The sequence below is a fragment of the Pantherophis guttatus genome, chromosome 2 (genome assembly GCF_059756535.1).
Source record: "Pantherophis guttatus breed Tessera chromosome 2, ASM5975653v1, whole genome shotgun sequence".
Lineage (NCBI taxonomy): Eukaryota > Metazoa > Chordata > Lepidosauria > Squamata > Colubridae > Pantherophis > Pantherophis guttatus.
Window position 1 is genome coordinate 222,903,688 of NC_142064.1, and position 19,843 is coordinate 222,923,530.

General features: G+C 44.4%; 1 long non-coding RNA gene across 1 annotated transcript; it reads left to right on the forward strand.

Annotated features, from left to right (window-relative positions):
- The first annotated feature begins 1,441 nt into the window (after positions 1-1,441).
- Positions 1,442-12,733, forward strand: LOC148115534 (uncharacterized). Its single transcript, XR_015731967.1, has 2 exons — positions 1,442-1,704; positions 10,891-12,733. It is a non-coding gene; the product is annotated as an uncharacterized LOC148115534 (long non-coding RNA).
- The last annotated feature ends 7,110 nt before the right edge of the window (positions 12,734-19,843 follow it).

The window sequence follows — 19,843 nt, forward strand, 5'->3', positions numbered from 1 at the left end:
CCAACTAAAATCTGTTACAATTAAAATATCTAAGGGGCGGGGGCGGGGGGGGGTATGCCAGCCCAGCTTGGTGAAACAGAAAAGTTTTGAGGGCACGGCGAAAAACACGGAGAGCTGGTATCCTACGTATCTCTGGCGGCAGGTTGTTCCAGAGGGCAGGTGCTGCCACAGAGAAGGCCCTCCCCCTGGGGGTCGCCAGCTGACATTGCCTGGCTGACGGCATCCTGAGGAGTCCCTCTCTGTGGGAGCGTACTGGCCATGGGAGGCTATTGGTGGCAGAAGGCAGTCCCGTAAGTACCCAGGCCCTGTGCCATGGAGCGCTTTAAAGGTGGTAACCAACACCTTGAAGCGCACCCGGAAGACCACCGGGAGCCAATGCAGCTCACGCAGGAGGGGTGTCACATGGGAGTGGCCCATCGCTCCCATAATCCCCTGCGCAGCCGCATTCTGCACCAGTTGGAGCCTCCGGGTGCTCCTCAAGGGGATTCCCATGTAGAGAGCATTGCAGTAGTCCAGGTGGGAAGTGACGAGAGCCTGAGTGACTGTGCGTAAGGAGTCCCGATCCAGAAAAGGACGCAACTGGCGAATCAGGCGAACCTGATGAAAAGCCCCCCTGGCCATGGCTGTCATATGCTCTTCTAAAGACAGCCGTGCATCCAGGAGGACGCCCAAGTTGCGAGCCCTCTCCGAGGGGGCCAGTAACTTGCCCCCAATAGCCAGCAATGGCACCATCTGGCTATATCGGGATGCTGGAAGCCACAGCCACTCGGTCTTGGAAGGGTTGAATCGAAGCCTGTTTCTCCCCATCCAGACCGCACAGCCTCCAGGCACCGGGACATCACTTCAATAAACCATCATTACCTGGGTTCACATATAACCAGAAGCTATAGTTCACAAGTCACAAAGGCTAAACTTATGTCGCACTCTAAGCCAAAACCAAACAAATCATATTTTTGAACATGCTATAACTGGCCTCATTCACACTTTGCACTATGCCATAGACATTAAGCCATTAACAGAATTGTAGTGATCTGGAATAGGATGACATGAGGGGGACAAAGCAGATCCCTTCTTCCAGTGACCCTGGTTGGATTTTTAAAGGTTTTCCAGCTGCCAAAGTTCCACTCATTTCTTTAAAGGAGCAGACTGTTGCTTCCTGCCAGTTGGCTTTCCAGTTTGGTTCCCACTAACTCACTTGCTCCCAAATGGGGCCAGGTGGAGATGCTTTGATTAAAATGTAAAATTCTGGACAAATGAAGAAAGGCTTCCATGGGACCCATCCAACACAAATAGACGGTTGTTGGACAATCATCCTCATAAAATGTCCAGTCTTAGAACAAAAGGAAATCTCATGCACCAATCATGTTGCCCCATGACATTCCCCTGTGATGAGTTGTCCTGTGTTGCCCTGTTGCCTGGACAATTCTAACTATGAGGTCTTGATGGGTGGTTCTCTCAGCTGAAATTCCAGCCCCAACCAACATCTCCCATCATGTGACAGGCTCTTCCAACTGCTATGCATAATCCCCTGATTATTTCGTGCACAGCTTTCCCTTCCTTTTTTCTTTCCCTTTGTATTGATTCAACTATTTTTTTAATCTTTGAAATTATTCATTGTTTGACCTATCACAGTTACTGGTGACAGCAAAGGGACAGAAGGTTGCATCTATTGGCTGCCAATGAGTGATCTGCACAAGCCACTAGGTAGGCTTGGTTGGAGAACTAGAGTTTGGAAAATGGGGTAAGGTGTGGGGATAGAAGGGAAAACTTGAAACTAGCCTAAGAAAATTACATGGTAAGAGGAAGTGAGAAGCTGGGGCTCCTGCAAATAGAACTACTATGAGGAAATACCTTGCCTGATTACAGAAGTACAGGAGACAAAGTCATTTCCATTACACTTGGTCTGTCCTCATGGAAGTGGACAGACCAAGGCCATGTCAAGATTTGCAATTTCTAGAAATTGGCAGAACCAACTTGAGCTCAGACTTGCAGCTGGAAATTGCATCATTTCAAGCTTCCCCACTCATGTGCAATGCTATGTCCTATATTCCCTATATACCTCCTCTTGACATGGGATAAGGGGAAAAACACTTCCAGAGTGCCTAAAGTTGCCAATCTTTAGCATGTCTTCTAGAAATCACTAGTGTCACCATGGAAGCTATGGGGATTAGTTCAGTTTTGTTCTATTCTTTTGTTCATGGGGAGGCTATGCTCAGATAGAAGCCTTTTGTAGAGTATTATAGCAATCTTTCCCAGAGTTCCAAATATGTTGGACTGTATCTTCTTGCCAATTGGCTGAATGGGTTGCCTAGTTGAGGATGAGGATGGAGCGTTCCTACCTATCTGATCTGGTATGAAAGGCAGATGCTTTCAGGGAGAGGCGGTCCCATAAATAACCTAGTTTTGTTACATTTAGAGCTTTAAAGGTGATAACCAGCATCGTGAATTGTACCTGAAAGAAAACTAGGAGCAAGTATAACTCACACAACAGGCGTATAACATGGGTGAACTTAGAGGCACCTAATATCGTGCATACTACTGAATTCAGGGCTAGTTGTAGCTTCTGGGTAGTTTCAAGGGCAGCCTCATATGGAGTGCAATGCAGTGACCCAAAGCCTGGGTGACCATGCAGGAGGCATGGCAAAACATGACTAAGAAAGCCCTTCATAGCGCAGCACCAGCAGAGCAGGCACTGCCTTGATAAAAGCCATCCAGGGTGATCATCCTGGGAGGCTCTTGGAGAGGCCTTTTCTCTGTGAGGTTCATGGGACCTGGATGAAGTAGAGCAGGCCTTCTCTGGGGCAGTTTCTCCCAGGTATGGTACCTTTTCATATTTCAAAAATGATCAAAGCCATTTTATGACATCAAGTGTTTGGCTCCAATAGACTGGCTGACTTACCACCAGAGGTGGTATTCAGCTGGTTTGGAACAGTTCAGTGAACTGGTAGCGGAAATTATGGGTGGTCCTGCCTACCCACCCACCTGCCCCGGCTCTATGCCATCCTATTTAGGCACGTTTTTGAGGCCGGCCGCATGTGCAGAAGGCACGCCTGCGAGCAAAATGCATGCATGGAAGGCCGGGTGCATGTGTGGAAGGCAGGCGTGTGTCTGAACTGGACGCGCGTGCGCGAACTGGTAGTAACAAAATGTGCAACCCACCGCTGCTTGCCATGTTTTATCTTTCTTCTACCTAAAAAACATTAACTTGTCCCAAGCCAGACATTTTCTTTCTCCAAATTGTTTAAAAAGATAAACAAGTGTGCCTTTTTACAAGATTGAGCACTAGACTTGGCTCTTAACTGAGGTTCCTGTCTCTAATCTGTTTGTTTTGGCCTGGTTTCAAATAGTAAATAAGTAAATAAACATATAAATATTTTTAAAAACAAACATTTCAATGCAGGCAGTGGTGGGATTCAGCCAGTTCGCACCACTTCGGGAGAACCGGTGGTTAACTTTCTGAGCAGTTTGGCACACTGGTTGTTGGAAGAAATCATTAGGGCAGAGAACCGGTTGTTAAATTACCTGAATCCCACCATTGAATGCAGGCTAATTACATTCTATGTAATATAAATTATGACAGTGATGAAAAAGTAACTCTGTAACCATTACCTCCATTTATAACCTTTGCAGTATTTAATGTTGTATATTCCCAATTGTTTGCTTGCTTACAGGTAGTCCTCAACTTAACAACCATTCGTTAAATGATTGTTTGAAGTTACAACAGCACAAAAAACAGTGACATGACCAGTTTTCACACTTATAACCATTGCGTCATCCCCATGTACGTTTGTATTTATGGCATGTGTTTATGACAGTTGCACAGTCTCGGGATCATGTGATCACCATTTGTAACCTTCTCAGCTGACTTCTGACAAGCAAAGTCAATAGGGGAAGCCAGTTTCACTTAATGACCACATGAGTCACTTAACAATTGCAGTGATTTGCTTAACCACTATGGAAAAAAGGTCATAAAATGGGGCATGATTCACTCAACAACTGCCTTGCTTAACAATAAAAATTCTGGGTTTATTTGTGGATGTAAATTGAAGACTACCTGCATGTCTTGTAATCTACTCCTCTCCAAATTATGTAGATGCAAACATAAATTCTCTCCTTGCTAATTACCACAGTATCAGGGTAAGCATTCCAAAGGGCTGGAGAGTGGAGGAAAAGGGCTAAGAAATCAGCCCTTTTACCTGATTTCCTCATGAATCAAATTCTGAAAGCCTTCCCTGCTGGGTGAGCTCACCTGACTGTTTGGGGATCACATCCTTCTGATACTATAAAACAAATGAAAGCTGAAGTAAAATCATAAGCACAGTAATTTTTCACATAGTGAAAAGACTGATAAAGAAGAATATCTGTAGCTCAGAACTAATATGAGGGCTCCTTGGTACTCTCTGAGCTTGTTTGGTTCCTTGCAGATGTTTTCATTACCCAAACTAGGTAACATCATCAGTGCTAGTGGCTACCACCGTACTTCTGTACTATCCATGCTTCTTTCACCAGTCACTCATTTTTATATTCAATCCCTGTTTATTCAGTACACTTTTTCCCCTCTAACTTTACCTCTTCTTGTTTTACTTCACATACTGAACTAACCATTCATATGGCATCCAATTTACACTTACGTTTCTCCTTGCATAGTTAACTTTCACTTCCAGATAATAAATTGATTGGAAGCATATTCTTATAAATAGCCATTTTCATTTCTTTTGGCAAACATTAGTTTCTCACAGCAGCCCAAATGTTTCTCACAACTATCCACAATGTTTTAACCTGCTTGGTCTTTGATATATTAATTTCAGGTCCATATTCCTGTGCATGATACAGTTTACCTAGTCACTGCAATTTGTTTGTGTTATGTCCGTATATGGGCATTCCCCGCCGGATTGGCTAGTCCACCGGCAGGAGATTTGAAGATCTGTCATTGGCCGGCTTGCCTGCCGACTCCCTTTATAAGGCGAGCCCGGTAGCACAGCCGGCTGTTCTGTTTCTCTCTAAATAAAGTGCTGAACGGACCACTCGCTGCTCGCATATTCTTTCCCTGCGCCAATCTAACACTGGCAACGAAGGATTTCAGGAACCACAGCGAAGAACCTTGTGGCACGATCGCCACCCAGCCCAACTCAACAGAGTAAGTCACTGAGCTGGAGTCACTTAGAGCTGATAGCAAGAGAACCATGGCAGCGCCACAAATCTCGCTGGCACCATTCAACCCCGATCAGGAGAAGTGGAAAGCCTATATGATTAGGTTCTGCCAATTCCTGATCGGCAACGGCTATGAAGACCTGGAGGACAACCTCAAACGAGCCTTGTTCCTGGCACATTGCGGATCAGCAGTCCTGGAGATAGCCATCGACCTCGTGGCACCCCAGGACATCGAGACCATGGTGTGGAGCGACCTCCAAGACGTTCTCCAGGAACACTACACCCCAACTGGCACACCGATGGTGAACAGATTCACCTTCAGCCAACGGAATCAGCAGGAGGGTGAATCCATAAAGGACTTTGTGGCAGCACTACGGAAGTTGGCTGCCAACTGCGAGTTCGACCACGTGGACAACGCCATCCGAGATCGCATCATCTTTGGGATGCGGGACATTTCCCTGCAAAGAAAGTTGCTGAGCAGGAGAAAGGTCTCGCTAAAAGATATAATTGAAGAGGCTACAGCCGCAGAAACATCAGAGGTGGCAGCGGCAGCGATGCGGAGAGCCAAGGCAGTCCACAGAATTAAGAAAGCTCCCCAGACCTCATCCGAGGAATCCACCACGGGATCTGAATCGGATGAGGAAATGGTGGTCCATAAGGTCTCCAGACCACACAGACATGAGACCACACAAAATGGCGACCGAGGGGAGAGCTGTGCCAGCTGCAACGGCGACCATGTGAGAGCCAGATGCCGGTGGAGAGATGCGACCTGCCGCCGTTGCCAACGAAAAGGCCATATCACTGAGGCCTGCAGAGCTCCAGAACCAGTCCGGGAGAAAGTCAAGCCGGAAAATCAAAATAACAGAGGACATCCAGATGATCCTATCAACCAAGGCGCGAGGGAGACGGGTACCCGTGAAGCAGAGCAGTCCACCAAACCACCATTGCCCACACCAATGACCACAATGCCACAAAGTTCATCATGACGGCACATGGAAGGGACTCCATGTGCCACGGAAGAAGATTCAGGCTCAATCTACTCCATTATGGACTGGCAGCATCTCAAGAGGCTGAAACCGCAAATCTCGAAGAGCCAACTGCAGCCACTTCACGCAAGGCTCGTCGATTTCTGTGGAAACCCCATCGGGGTTCTGGGGAGAGTCTCGCTGAATGTCAGCTACCACAGCTTCAAGGGCGACCTACCCATCACCATAATCAAGGACAGCCGCCTGACCCTGCTTGGAGTTGAGTGGTTGGAGCCTCTAGGGCTCTCAATCAGAGGAATCCATCAGATTCGGCAGGATGAACTCGAGAAGCTCCTTGAAGAGTTCAAGGACGTCTTCGATGGCAGCTTAGGTAAATTTTTGGGGAAACCCATCTCTTTCAATTTAGATACCTCAATCACCCCAATTCGGCTTAAGCCTCGCAGGGTTCCATTTGCACTTCGGCCTAAGGTAGATGCTCAGTTAGATAAACTAATTGCCCAAGGCATATTGGAACCAATCAATCATGCTGCATGGGAGACCCCCATTGTGACCCCACTGAAGCATGATGGATCTGTGCGCATCTGCGCCGACTATAAATGCACCATTAACCGGGCATTACAGCAGAGTGCATACCCAGTCCCAGTGGTGCAACATCTGTTGCATTCACTCGGGAGTGGGACCATATTTGCAAAACTGGACCTGGCCCAGGCTTACCAGCAACTGCCAGTCGATGAAAAAACTGCGGAGGCTCAGACTATTGTCACCCATCGGGGAGCATTTAAATGCAACTGCCTCCAATTTGGAGTCAACGCAGCCCCTGGCATTTTTCAATCAATGATGGAGCGCCTTCTCCAAGGCATTCCAGGGGTGGTGCCGTACTTTGATGATGTACTAATCTCCGGCACCTCCAGGTCTCAACTCTTGGAATGGCTTAGGCTCACCCTGAAGCGGTTCCAGTTGTCTCTGCGTGTGAGGAGAGACAAGTGCATCATTGGGGTCCAGGAGGTTGAGTTCCTGGGCTATTTAATAGATAGCACTGGCATACACCCCACCAAATCTAAGGTCAAGGCAATTCATGAAGCTCCGGCCCCCAAAAACAAGCCAGAGCTTCAGACTTTCTTAGGATTGCTAAATTTCTATAGCGTTTTCCTTAAACAGAAAGCCACAATTGCTGAGCCACTCCATCGCCTTCTGGGAAAAGTGGCCCCTTGGAAGTGGGGTAGAGCCGAGGAAACCGCTTTCAAGAACGTCAAAGGGCTCCTATCCTCGGACAGCGTGCTGATACAATACCACAAGACGCTTCCGCTGGTATTGACCTGCAATGCATCCCCATATGGAGTTGGGGCTGTCCTCAGCCACCGACTGCCCAACAACACAGAAGCCCCCATCGCCTTCTTCTCTAAGACTCTGGCGGCAGCTGAGCGCAACTACAGCCAGCTGGACAAGGAAGCCTTGGCCATCGTGGCTGGCATCAAGTGCTTCCATGAATACCTCTACAGGAGGGCATTTGAAATCATCACGGACCATAAGTCCCTCCTTGGACTCTTCGCAGGCAACAAGCAAACACCGACATACATGTCACCCAGGATGACACGCTGGGCCATCTTCCTCGCCGGATACTCATACACTCTCACACATAGACCTGGAAAAATCATCAGCAACACGGATGCTCTCAGCAGGTGCCAAACGCAGGAACCAGTGGAAGACCCCGCACCCACCCTCGGTCTCTTCCACATTGACGGAGACCTGCAGTGCCCAGTATCTTCCACAGACGTGGCAGCCCACACGAAGAAGGAAAAGACCCTCAGGCAAGTAATGTCCTGGGTCCTGAGGGGTTGGCCAACAGAAAAAGTGGGCAAAGAGTTCAGCCCTTTCTTAAGGAAGCAGCAAGAACTCTCAACGATGAAGGGCTGCTTACTTTGGGGTGACAGAGTAGTGATAGTGCAACCGTTGCAGAAGAGGACCCTGGAGATCCTTCACAATGGGCATCCAGGCATCGTGAAGATGAAGGCGCTGGCCAGAAGCTACATCTGGTGGCCCGCCCTGGACAAGGACATTGAGCAATGGGTCTCCAGATGCGCCCTGTGCCAGGAGGTCAGACCAACGCCAGCACAAGCCCAACCCACAAAATGGGAGATGCCTAGTGCCCCCTGGTCCCACATTCACATCGACTTTGCCGGGCCTATGGTAGGCAAATACCTCCTCATCGTAGTGGATGCATTCTCCAAGTGGCTGGAGGTCATCCAAATGCCCACCATCACCACCGAGGCAACCATCCGGGCCCTGTGCAGACTCTTTGCCACCCATGGCACTCCGGACGTCCTGTTGTCGGACAACGGGCCACAGCTCATCGCCAAGCCGATGGAATCGTTCCTGGCCAAGCGGGGCATTTGCCATGCCCTCATTGCCCCATACAGGCCGGCTGGAAATGGACAAGCTGAGAGGATGGTGAGGCTCACCAAGGAAGCTCTCACCAAGATGGGCACCAGGGATTGGCAAGAGAGGATCAATAAATTCCTCTTCATGCAGCACATCACTCCACACACCACCACACTCAGAAGTCCAGCCGAATTGCTCAGGGGGAGGAAGCTGAGGACACCATTGGACCGGCTACACCCCCAGTACAACCCCCAAGAACCAGCGAGCGCAACCCGACCGCCGCACACCTTCACCAAGGGAGACCCAGTCTACGCTCTCAACTTTCGCAAGCCTCCAAAGTGGCTGAAGGGAGTGATCAGCAGAACAACAGGCCCGAGGTCGTACCAAGTGGAGCTGGGAGACGGGCAGATCGTCAAACGTCATGTCAACCAGCTCCAGAAAAGGTGGAGGGAAAGCGGCAGAAACGGCAAAAACCAGCCTGACGAGGTAGGCCTACACCACCCAGACGAGGTAGGCCTGTGCCACCCCGATGAGGAAGGCTTACCACAACCAGACAAGGTAGGCCTGCACCACCCCAACGAGGTGGGCCTACAATACCCCGTCCAGGGAGACCTACCACACCCAGGCGAGGTAGGCCTACACCACCCAGATGAGGTAGACCTGCGCCACCCCGATGCGGTGGGTTTACCATGACCCGACGAGGTAGGCCTGCACCACCCCGGTGAGGCGGGCCTACAACACCCCGTCCAGGTAGAGCTACCATACCCAGACAAGGTAGGCCTGCAACACCCAGATGAGGGAGACCTCCGACACCCCGGCTGGGTTGGGCCGCGCCAAACCAGCTGAGCGGGCCAACTACCATCACCGGAACGCAAGGACCCCCAACGAAAATCACGATGGCTACAGCGACAACCGAGACCAAGGACCCAGACGACAGCGGACGCCTCTAGCGCCGAAAACCAGCCACAGAGTGAAGGGAAGAGAACCATCGACTTACCGGGTTCCTGGCGTCCAGTTCTGATCAGCGGCGAGTTTCAGCAGCCGAGGCATCATTCCCCGGGGCCGCTGGGGAGTTCCGAGAACCCAGCCGGCGGTGCTGGGCCAGAGCCCGCACACTAGATGGCCGAGTTTCAGATGGTTCCAAGGTGGGAACTGGGAGAGACAAGAGCCTCATCTGCACGGGTTGACAGCGAGGCAAGAAGTGATCTGCGCAGGTCAAATAGGACGGGGAGGCGCCCCGCCTACCTGCGCGATTATGTCACGTACATGACCACTGGAGTGATGGACTAAGAACTAGGAGGGGAGGGGTGTTATGTCCATATATGGGCATTCCCTGCCGGATTGGCTAGTCCACTGGCGGGAGATTTGAAGATCTGTCATTGGCCGGCTTGCCTGCCGACTCCCTTTATAAGGCGAGCCCGGTAGCACAGCCAGCTGTTCTGTTTCTCTCTAAATAAAGTGCTGAACGGACCACTCGCTGCTCGCGTATTCTTTCCCTGCGCCAATCTAACAGTTTGAGTTCTCAGCCAAAAACATGGTTCACCTGCATACAAAAATGCACCATTTTAACTTCTCCACTCAAGATGGTTTAAAGAACCATTCCTTTATTTATAAATGTAGCCATAGACAACAAACATTTATCGTATATTTTGTCTTACTACTTCAATAGCATATTTATCTTACTGATCAAGATGAACCCGTTCATAAGCATTCCACTTCTTATCATATTTGTCTTATTTCCACTATACGTTACTGTCATCATATTTGCCAACCAACCTTTGATTCCATATTTGTACAAAGGTTTACATAATTTAAGTCTATTAATTGAACCTTAGGCTTTTTCTAAGTCAATAAACCTAGAATAAACTCACTTTTGTGCGTTTTTCAATCACTTGAATGGCAACATCTAGTCTACACATTCGTTGACCAACTTAAAGCTGCACTTTACTTAAAAACGTAAGATAGACATTCATTGTCAAATGTCTATGGAGATTCTCAGTCATCCAGGTCATGTTTGTCCCAAAGATGCTTTTTTTCAAGAGGCAACTGGACTTTCTGGTTTTTCTTTGAAGATGCTTTTCTTTTCATCCAAGAAGCTTCTTCAGCTCTGAGCTGGAAGTCCATTTGCCTCTTGAAAAAAGTTCTTCATTGTCACTTCTCATATCCTTTTTAGAATTCTTATCAATACCTCCTCAGACATTCTTAGCAAATTAACCTCCTGTGCTTTTTGCATTTACTCTTGTTGTGTTTCCTTTTGGGTGAAGGAACAATAATGGCTTTCTTCCAATCATCAGATACTGATGCAATCTTCACACACATATTAAATAAACTGTTCATAAACTCTCTCTGCTTTCATATTTTAACCCTCCTGCAGATGCACCATCTTCACCTGCAACCTCAACACTTTGCAGTGTTCTTACAGCAGGATGAATTCCTTTTCATCATTTTTGTCTTGAGCAAGTGAACATGGAAAGCAAAAAAGAGTTGAAGAAGAAGAAGAGGAGGAGAAAAGAAAATCCAAGGAATCTGAGGCTGGGTACTCCTGCTAACTGGCTGCTGACTGCTGCTGAGAGTATCTTAAGTATTGATGATTGGCCATTGTGTCTGACTGGTGTACTGTTCTTGTTGACTTATTTATTTTTATTTTTATTTACTTCAAATTTATATACCGCCCTTCTCCCTAGGGACTCAGGGCGGTGTACAGCCAAATAAAAACACATAATAAGCTTAGCTGAAGAACTTCAAGAGACATGTGCAGATTGAGTTTCCAAGGAGCAAATTCAATGAACAAGTGAACAGGAAGAGCTAACAGGAATTTGACAAAAGGAATGGACAAGAATCAAACATGCACACTGGATTTCAGAAGAATGGGTTTTGCAACTTCCAAAGAAAGTTTGTGGAATCTGATGGCTTCAAACCCTAGAGAAGAAAAGAGGCCAGGAATGATGGGCAAGCCTATGAAATAGAATACTGAAGATGCAATCACAAACAATTCCTATAAGAAGGAGAGATTGACAGAGGTTGAAATGAATGCACACTATAATAGAGAGAAAGAAAAAAGAAACATATAGAGGAAGTGAAAGGAAGGGACCATAGTCAAGGAAGAATAATTTCCAGGAAATATATGAACTGTTTCAGAGTGTCCAAAGCTCAGAATAAACTGAGGCTTGCACCAGATATCACAGCAACAAAAAGGATTTTCTTCTGATCTTAATGATGCCACTGGGGGAAGAATGAGTTAGTAACAAACAGATTGTCTCAAAGTAACTACAACTCCTGTCTCTGATAGAGATTCTATCTCAGGAGATACTATAGACCTAGTGCATCTCAGCAAGGTCTTCAAGAAAGCTACTGGTGATATTCTCTTTAATAAAATGATCCAACGCGGGTTGGATGTTGGCTAAATGATCAAACCAAAAGAGTACTTGATTATGGCTCTATTTCACTTCAAAGGTTATTATTATTATTAATATTAATAATAACAACAACAACAACAACAACAACAACAACAACCAACAGAGTTCTTAGCTGCTTAGCATGTTTATCAATCACTTGGATGGGGGAACTGAGAAAACAGTTTCAGCAATGAGCTGAAATGACTGAGATGGAATTTAACAGGGAGAAATGTAAAGTTCTGCATATGGCAGAGGTGGGATTCACTTACCTTCCCTACCGGTTCGCAAATGTGAGTGTGCGCGCATGTTCGCTTCGCTCACACATGCCTTGTCTGTGCATGTGCACCGCCTTCTGCGCATGTGCAGTGTGTTTGGGCGGGTGGGCAGAGCCTCCCACCGTCACCGCTTACCGGTTCTCCCGATCCAGAGAGAACCGTCTGAATCCCACCATTGGCATATGGGTAAAAAGAAATGAAAGCCATAAATTTAGATAGGGGGAGATTGATAAGCAGCATTCCACATGAAATGGATCTGGATTGACCACAAATTCAGCATAATCAGAAGTTAAAGTTAAACATAAACCGGTTAAAAATACAAGCCTGCTATGAATACAGATATTATTTTGGAGTACCTTAACAGGAACATAGCACTGTCAACTTCAGAGATGATCCAGTGGACCCTCTACTGAGCTGGAAGGATGAACTAGAAGATTTCTATGGTGTTTTCCAATTCTATGATTCTATGATTTATAGCACTATTCCAGTTTCATTGTCTGGCATATCACTATCATCCCATTAAAAAACTAAAATACTCCTTGCAAAATCTTCTGATTTCAGTTTCATCCCAAATTATTTCATCACTTTTATTCTTAAACTTACTCTCTTTGTTAGTAGCTAGTTGTTTAGCCTTTGCATCGCTCTTTTGATTTTCCTCAAAATCAACCAGCATTTTCTCTTTTCATTTGTTTCTCATCCATAGTTTCTTTCACTTCATCTTTTTTTACATTCCCATTAATGTAACTGCACACATTTCTTTGGTATTTGGTAACATTTTTCTTTCCCCTCTATTCCAAACATGCAATCTTTCATTACATCTAATTTTTATTCATCCTGTTAGGACGTTAATCTATCTTTTAATACATTTCAAAAGGAACTGGTACTTTCTCTTCCTGCACTCATTCTATTTTCAATTTATTTATTTATTTTCTAAAAAGACTCACTTTTTCATATCTATTTTTCCCCTAGAAGCCTTTCACTGGAGTATAGCATGCAATGGTCACCAATTGACTCATGAATTCTTACTTTCATATTTGCACACAACAATCCGTATGTCACTAATTCATAAATTCTGACATACCTTTTAGCTCCTTTATTCATAATCAAACGTACACTTTCACTTCCCTGAACATATTCACTAAAAATCAAATCATTTTATTTCAAATCTATTACATCCTTCCCCTTTCTCTTGCTTTTCTTTCTTTATTTATTTTGGTTTCATCAATGCCATCTGCAGCATTGTCACGAACAATAAGTATGATATTGGTCAGCTATTGGACATTGGACAGATATTGGCAAATTTTGGGCACACCATGAGAGCTAATCAAATGATCACTTACATATTGTTGCTTCCATCTTGTGAACTAGGAGATATCAAAACACTCAGAATGGCAAATCGGGATGTGGAATAAGAAAGGTCTAAACCCCAAGGCAGATTTCAACATTGTAATCTCTCCACTCCAACTGCAAATTACGATTTGGTTGGTAAATAATTTAAGGACCAATTTCATCTCTTATAAACCTGTCCAGTAATTAGGATCTGTGGAAGAAGCCTTTCTAAAGACGCTTCCCTGGTCAGAGACCTATTTATCTGTCACACAGGGAAAGATCTCCCCCATCACATTTAGAAAAGTAATCATCTCTTTTGCCATGTTAGTAACCATTTTAATTTATGGTGTAAATTTTTTATTCTGCTGTTTAGTTTGCATTACTTGCGTCACTTAAATAAAAAAATTGAATATGAATAGAATAAATGAATAAAATTAAGCATGCAAAACAGGATTAAACAGAGGGTCTATCTAATCCAGAATCCTGTTTAAAGAGTGGCAAGTTAGATGCCCATGGGGAGCTCTGTTTAGATTCTCTCTACTTTAGGATATGAAGCATCCATTTAGCTGCCATAGTTAGTAGCTAATCATCATCACATCCACATCAATGTATGATTTTACTATGTATAGCCACTAGTACATCTTAAAAGGATGTCTAAACTAATGGCTAGTTGGTTGTTTGATGGCACTGCATCTGATTACACTCTGCAAACAATAATATTTCAGGGGTCAATTTTGTCAATTCTCAGCTACAATTGATGATTTCATTGGCTTGAAGGCTTGAGGGACACATTGTGAGAGAAAAATTCTCTCCCAGTTGCTGTGCCTATTAATGACCTTTGGCTTAGATAATTGAATAAGCCAGTCAGAGTGCAGCTCCTAGCTTTGAATCTCCCGGGCTTTTCTAACTGCCACTGAGACAGTATATAAAGAGCTGCTGGCCAGCAGGCAAGTTCAGTTCAGGATCAGAGGCAAAGCTGAAGTCACTAAAGCCTCCTCCTTCTGAGGAAGAAAGACCCGGACTCCAATCGCACAGAGCGATGGCAGAAAGAGCTGACCGGACACTGCAAAAGGAAACTGACTACTGATGTTCTTTTAATAGACTTTGTTTTATTTAAATAAAAACAGTTTAGTTTAAACTCTTCTGAGACTTGTCTGTTTGGTGAATTATAAAGAGATAAGGTTGTGGTCTACCAACCCTCCATAACACACATTGATTATGAGCTCAACGTAAGAAAGTAGTCAGTGAGGCATTTTTAAAGCTTGCCTAACTAAAGTTTACTTCTGTAGGTCAATCATCTAGAAATTGAAATCTTCCAGTTGTACAGTCCTCACTTAACAATTGTAATTGGGACCAGCAACTCCATTGCTAAGCAACATGATTGTAAAGCACAAAGTCATGTAACCATACTGATAAGATAATCAGGTGTGATATCTTGGGATCACCATTTACCACCTCCTGCCAGCTTCCCCATTAACTTTGCTTATCAGAAGCCAGCAATGAAGACAGCAATGAGGGACATTGTTGTGACTGTCATGATGGCAAACTGATTGCCAAGTGCCCGGGTCATAATCATGTCACTGCAGGGATACTGGGATGACTGCAGCTATGAGAACCAATCATAAGTCTCCTCATTTATTTATTTGATTTGATTTATATGCCGCCCTTCTCCGGAGATTCAGGGCGGCTTACAATGTGCTCAGCAATAGCCTTCATCCTTTTGTATATTTATACAAAGTCAGCTTATTGCCCCCACAATCTGGGTCCTCATTTTACCTACCTTAGAAAGGATGGAAGTCAACCTTGAGCCTTGGCGAGATTCGAACCTGCAGTAATTGCAGGCAGCTGGTCTTAATAACCAGCTTATCCTCATCTAGCTTTATGCTGTGGTGGCGCAGTGGTTAGAGTGCAGTACTGCAGGCTACTTCTGCTTACTACTGGCTGCCTGCAATTTTGCAAATCTCACCAGGTTCAAGATTGACTCAACCTTCCATCCTTCTGAGGTTGGTAAAATGAGGACCCAGATTGTTGGGGGGCAATATGCTGATTCGGTAAACCACTGAGAGAGGGCTGTAAAAGCACTGTGAAGTAGTATATAAGTCTAAGTGCTATTGCTGTTATTGTAGCTTTGAACAGTCACTAAACTAGTAATAATTAAATGAGGACTACCTGTACAATTTCTAGAATTCCTACCAGGACATGAATTGAAAGCCAAAGTTTACTGAACAAATCAAAGGATTTATACTAGACGCTAAACCGCAAATCAAAATGATAGTTCTCTAAAATACATAAGTTAAAATGCTAATTGTCCTGTCTCGTTATCCATGCCATGGAGATGCATTTCTTCCATACTGTTTTTAAAGGATATACGCTTATAACATCGCTTTGATTTCACCCTGAGCTCACCAGGGAAGCAGCTAAAATTTGTATTTAGCTGTATTGATGTTAAAATAGTGTTTCCTTTGCTCTTCGATCGTAGTTCTTGCTGCCTGAATTGAAGATGCTGGTGATGACACAGTCAAGAGCTGGGATGTGCCAAATTCCCACAGGCTGTTTTATGTATATAGGCTGCTGCAAATATAACCCGCCACCCCACCGGTCACTACCCTCCTGCTCTCCATGGCAATTTGGGCTGCTGGAGAAAGTGGACATCTGTCTCCCATGTGTATATTTGCCTCTTGAAATGTCTGATGGGGCCTTATGCAGATCCTTTATATACATGGGCTTAGAGTTCTTCCGGAAATGGGCTTAGAGTTCTTTAGGAAATCCCTCTATATAAACATGTGCTTAGTGAAAGACTGGCTAGACCAATACTTAAAATAAAAGAGATAATGGCCTCTTCAGACAGCAGTCGTCCTGTGTGACACAGAAGGAAGATGTTACCTGGGAAAGAGAGCTGGGTTTCTGCCAGCCATGAGATTCTCATATGACTGTGTTATGGTTCTGCTGTTTTTACTGATGGTGGTTTCCATGTGACAGCATTTTCTACTGTTTTTATTACTTGGAGAGGGTAGAACCAAGAATGGCTTCCTCCCATTTCAGTTCATGTTCAAATGCCAGAGTGGAAGGGGAGGGGAAGGTGGGACAGGTTGAAGGAAGGAAAGGTGTCACAAAGCGTTGGACTTCATTTTGCGCTCACCCTCTGCATGTGTGTAAAATAGAGTTGTGCTTAATAACAGACTTTAAAATGGTATCAGCTACATTAATGACATGTCTCCTCTTCTCAAATTAAGAAATAACTGTAAAGAAAGCAGGGAATTCTCTAAAATGAGAATTTGCCTTTGCTCCAGAATATCAATAGCACTTAGCAATATCACTTAGACTTATATACCACTTCACAGTGCTTTACAGCCCTCTCTAAGCGGTTTACAGAGTCAGCATATTGCCCCCCAACAATGTGGGTCCTCATTTTACCAACCTCGGAAGGATGGGAGGCTTAGTCAATCTTGAATAATTGTTGTGCTCATATATATTCTGTTTAGCTGACCGATAGATCAATCCAATAACATTGATAGGATTAACTCTAAGAATGAGATGGGTGGTTCCTAAATTTGACAAATAAAAGGAATTAATTAATTAATTAATTAATGCATTGTCCTTTAATGGGTCTACCAATCATAGAATCACAGCCAATAAGGGATCCTAGGAAGCTCCCTTATATTGAGTCAGACCATTGATCCACCTATTTCTATGTTGTTTACCTTGGCAGGTGGTTGATCTCTAAGATCTCAGGCAGAGATCTCGGTCCCCAAGGGAGATGGCAGAGATGACACCTGAAAAGCTGATGAGCTACCATCAAGATTCAGCTCTTTCTATTCAATAGGATGATGTAGAGAGCTAAGGACCTCCTGTTAGACCTTCATTCTAGTCTTACTTTTCATTCTCAAACAAAGATAAATTCTATGTTAGTAGCTGTGCATGTCGCTTCCCCAAATGATAATGGCAAGAGGTTCTATGCTTTATTATGCACCAAATGTGAGTCTCCCAAAGAATTCTTCAGGGCCTCAACAAAAATTACACAGCCAAGGAACACAAGCGTCATTCTGTTTAAACCTCTTCCTTAACAGCCTGAAGTCTAGCATTCATGCTCCATATATCTTCTTTCCCGTTTAAAATAATTTTACATGGCCATTTAAAAATAAGACAGCCAACATTTGAACAGAGGAATAAAAAAGAATAAGGAAGTAATGAAAATGATCAAAGGCAAAAAGGAAAGGGGGGAAAAGAAGAAAAAGATTGGCAAATGATCCATGTAAACGGGAACTGCTATAGGCTGTTCATGAAAGATCCCACTGAAGCCTCCTGCAGGGCACTCATTTGAGAAGGAAGCTTTTGGAGGACACAACTCTTGTATTGTTTATATGTATCATTTGTAAGCTCACAGCCGGACACATGACTACAGTTGGAATGATGGATGGATGGAGCTCAAAATGACTTGCCCTGTCTCTCTCTCTCCACTCTCACAGTGGTTTCCGTAAGTTAATGAAAATTGCACAACACAGCTGCCAACTGCCATGCCGGATATATTTTGCAACCAATGCTGCCATACAACATCAGCAGGATGATGTACCCAGATATTTTGGAGGAAATCATGAGGAAGTCTAGGAGAAAACTTTTAAAACATGAACATGTTTTTGAAGCCAGTGTACTAGAGATCTGAGAAGTGGTTGGGTGTTCTGCTGGAGGAGGGCCATCCTAGAGGTACACAATCATATTTCACTGCTGATCAGCTTTACAGGTGAGGAAGAAATGAGTTCCAGTAAAATTGGAAAAGAGCAGGAGGACACTTGGTGAGAAATATAGCTAGCTGGTGAAACAGTCAGGAATGGTTTGATTTTTCTATTCATTTCTCTGACTTTCCAAAAAGAAGCCTAGAAACTCTTCATTGTTGGAGAAGAGCTGAGTTAGTCTAGGGTGTCAAAAAATCAGGAATCTGGTAGCAGAAATACATAACAGTTGGAAAAGGTGCTAGCAGATTCCTTGCTAAAAGTTCTGAATTGCACCCTAGCCGAGCAACCATTTCCATCTTTGTTTTTCTACTCCCCCTGTGGACATTCTTGGTAGGCACTATGATTCCTTTTGCCCATCCTCTTCTACCAGCACCTGCAGGTAATAATCCTGAAACAATTATAACCTTTGAGTGTTATTGAGTAACAACACTGCTTATTGCATGTCTCTGTCATATAAACTAAAAGGTTCCCCCCCCCTTTTAAGGGAAGCAGGTAAAACCAAGCATGCTTTAGGACAAAATTACGTTTTTGAATTTATTTTTTCAGTGGATACATTTTTATGTGCTTGACTTTGATTTTACAAATATTGCATTATAAAGAGAGCTGAATAGAATGGGATGGGATGGGATACTTTATTAACCAAATGTGATTAGGCGCACAAAGAATTTGTCTCCGGTGCACAAGTTCTCGGTGTACATGCAAAACAACAAAGTATTAATAATCATAATAACAAATGATAATAATCATAATAATGATACCAATAGAGAAGATAGTGGAGCAGATGAGAAGGATCAAGAAGTTGATAAAGAAGATGTGAAGGATAAAGAAGAGGTTTCCTTGTGAAGATGCAATTACTATATTGTATACAGAGTAGCCATCCCAGTTGTACTCTATTATAACATTTAGGACAAGTAAAAAAGCTTATTCCCTCTGTACAGGTGAGGACAAAATTGGGTACATGGTGTCATTCCTAATATCATGGATGTTGTCCAAAATGATCCTGTAGCAAGTAGGTACATTCAAATGTAGGTACAACAGGGGTGAAATCCAGCAGGTTCTGACAGGTTCTGGAGAACCGGTAGCAGAAATTTTGAGTAGTTCAGAGAACTGGCAAATACCACCTCTGGCTGGCCCCAGAGTGGGGTGGGAATGGAGATTTTGTAATATCCTTCCCCCAGGAGTGGAGAGGGAATGGGGATTTTGCAGTATCCTTCCCCTGCCATGCCCACCAAGCCACACTCACAGAACCAGTAGTAAAAAAAATTGGATTTCACCACTGAAGCACACTTAGGGTTTGCCTCTGAAGAAAGGCTTCAAGTAGGGAGAAATACTTCCTTTAAGAGCATCTAGAAACATTGGTTTGCCCATGATTATCCTGGAAACAGAAATAGTATTGTGCTCACAAATGGATGGGCTCTGGCTTCTCCAAGAAAATACAGGATCTCAGCCCCACAAAGAAGTTTGCTGTTTGTCCATGCATGTTAACTTTAGAGTAATTACCTCTACTGCAGCAGATTTTATTCCCAAGAAATTGTGATGCTTTATATTTTTAGTTTAACATGGACACACTTGTCCTGCTAGCAACCCAAATAGTTACA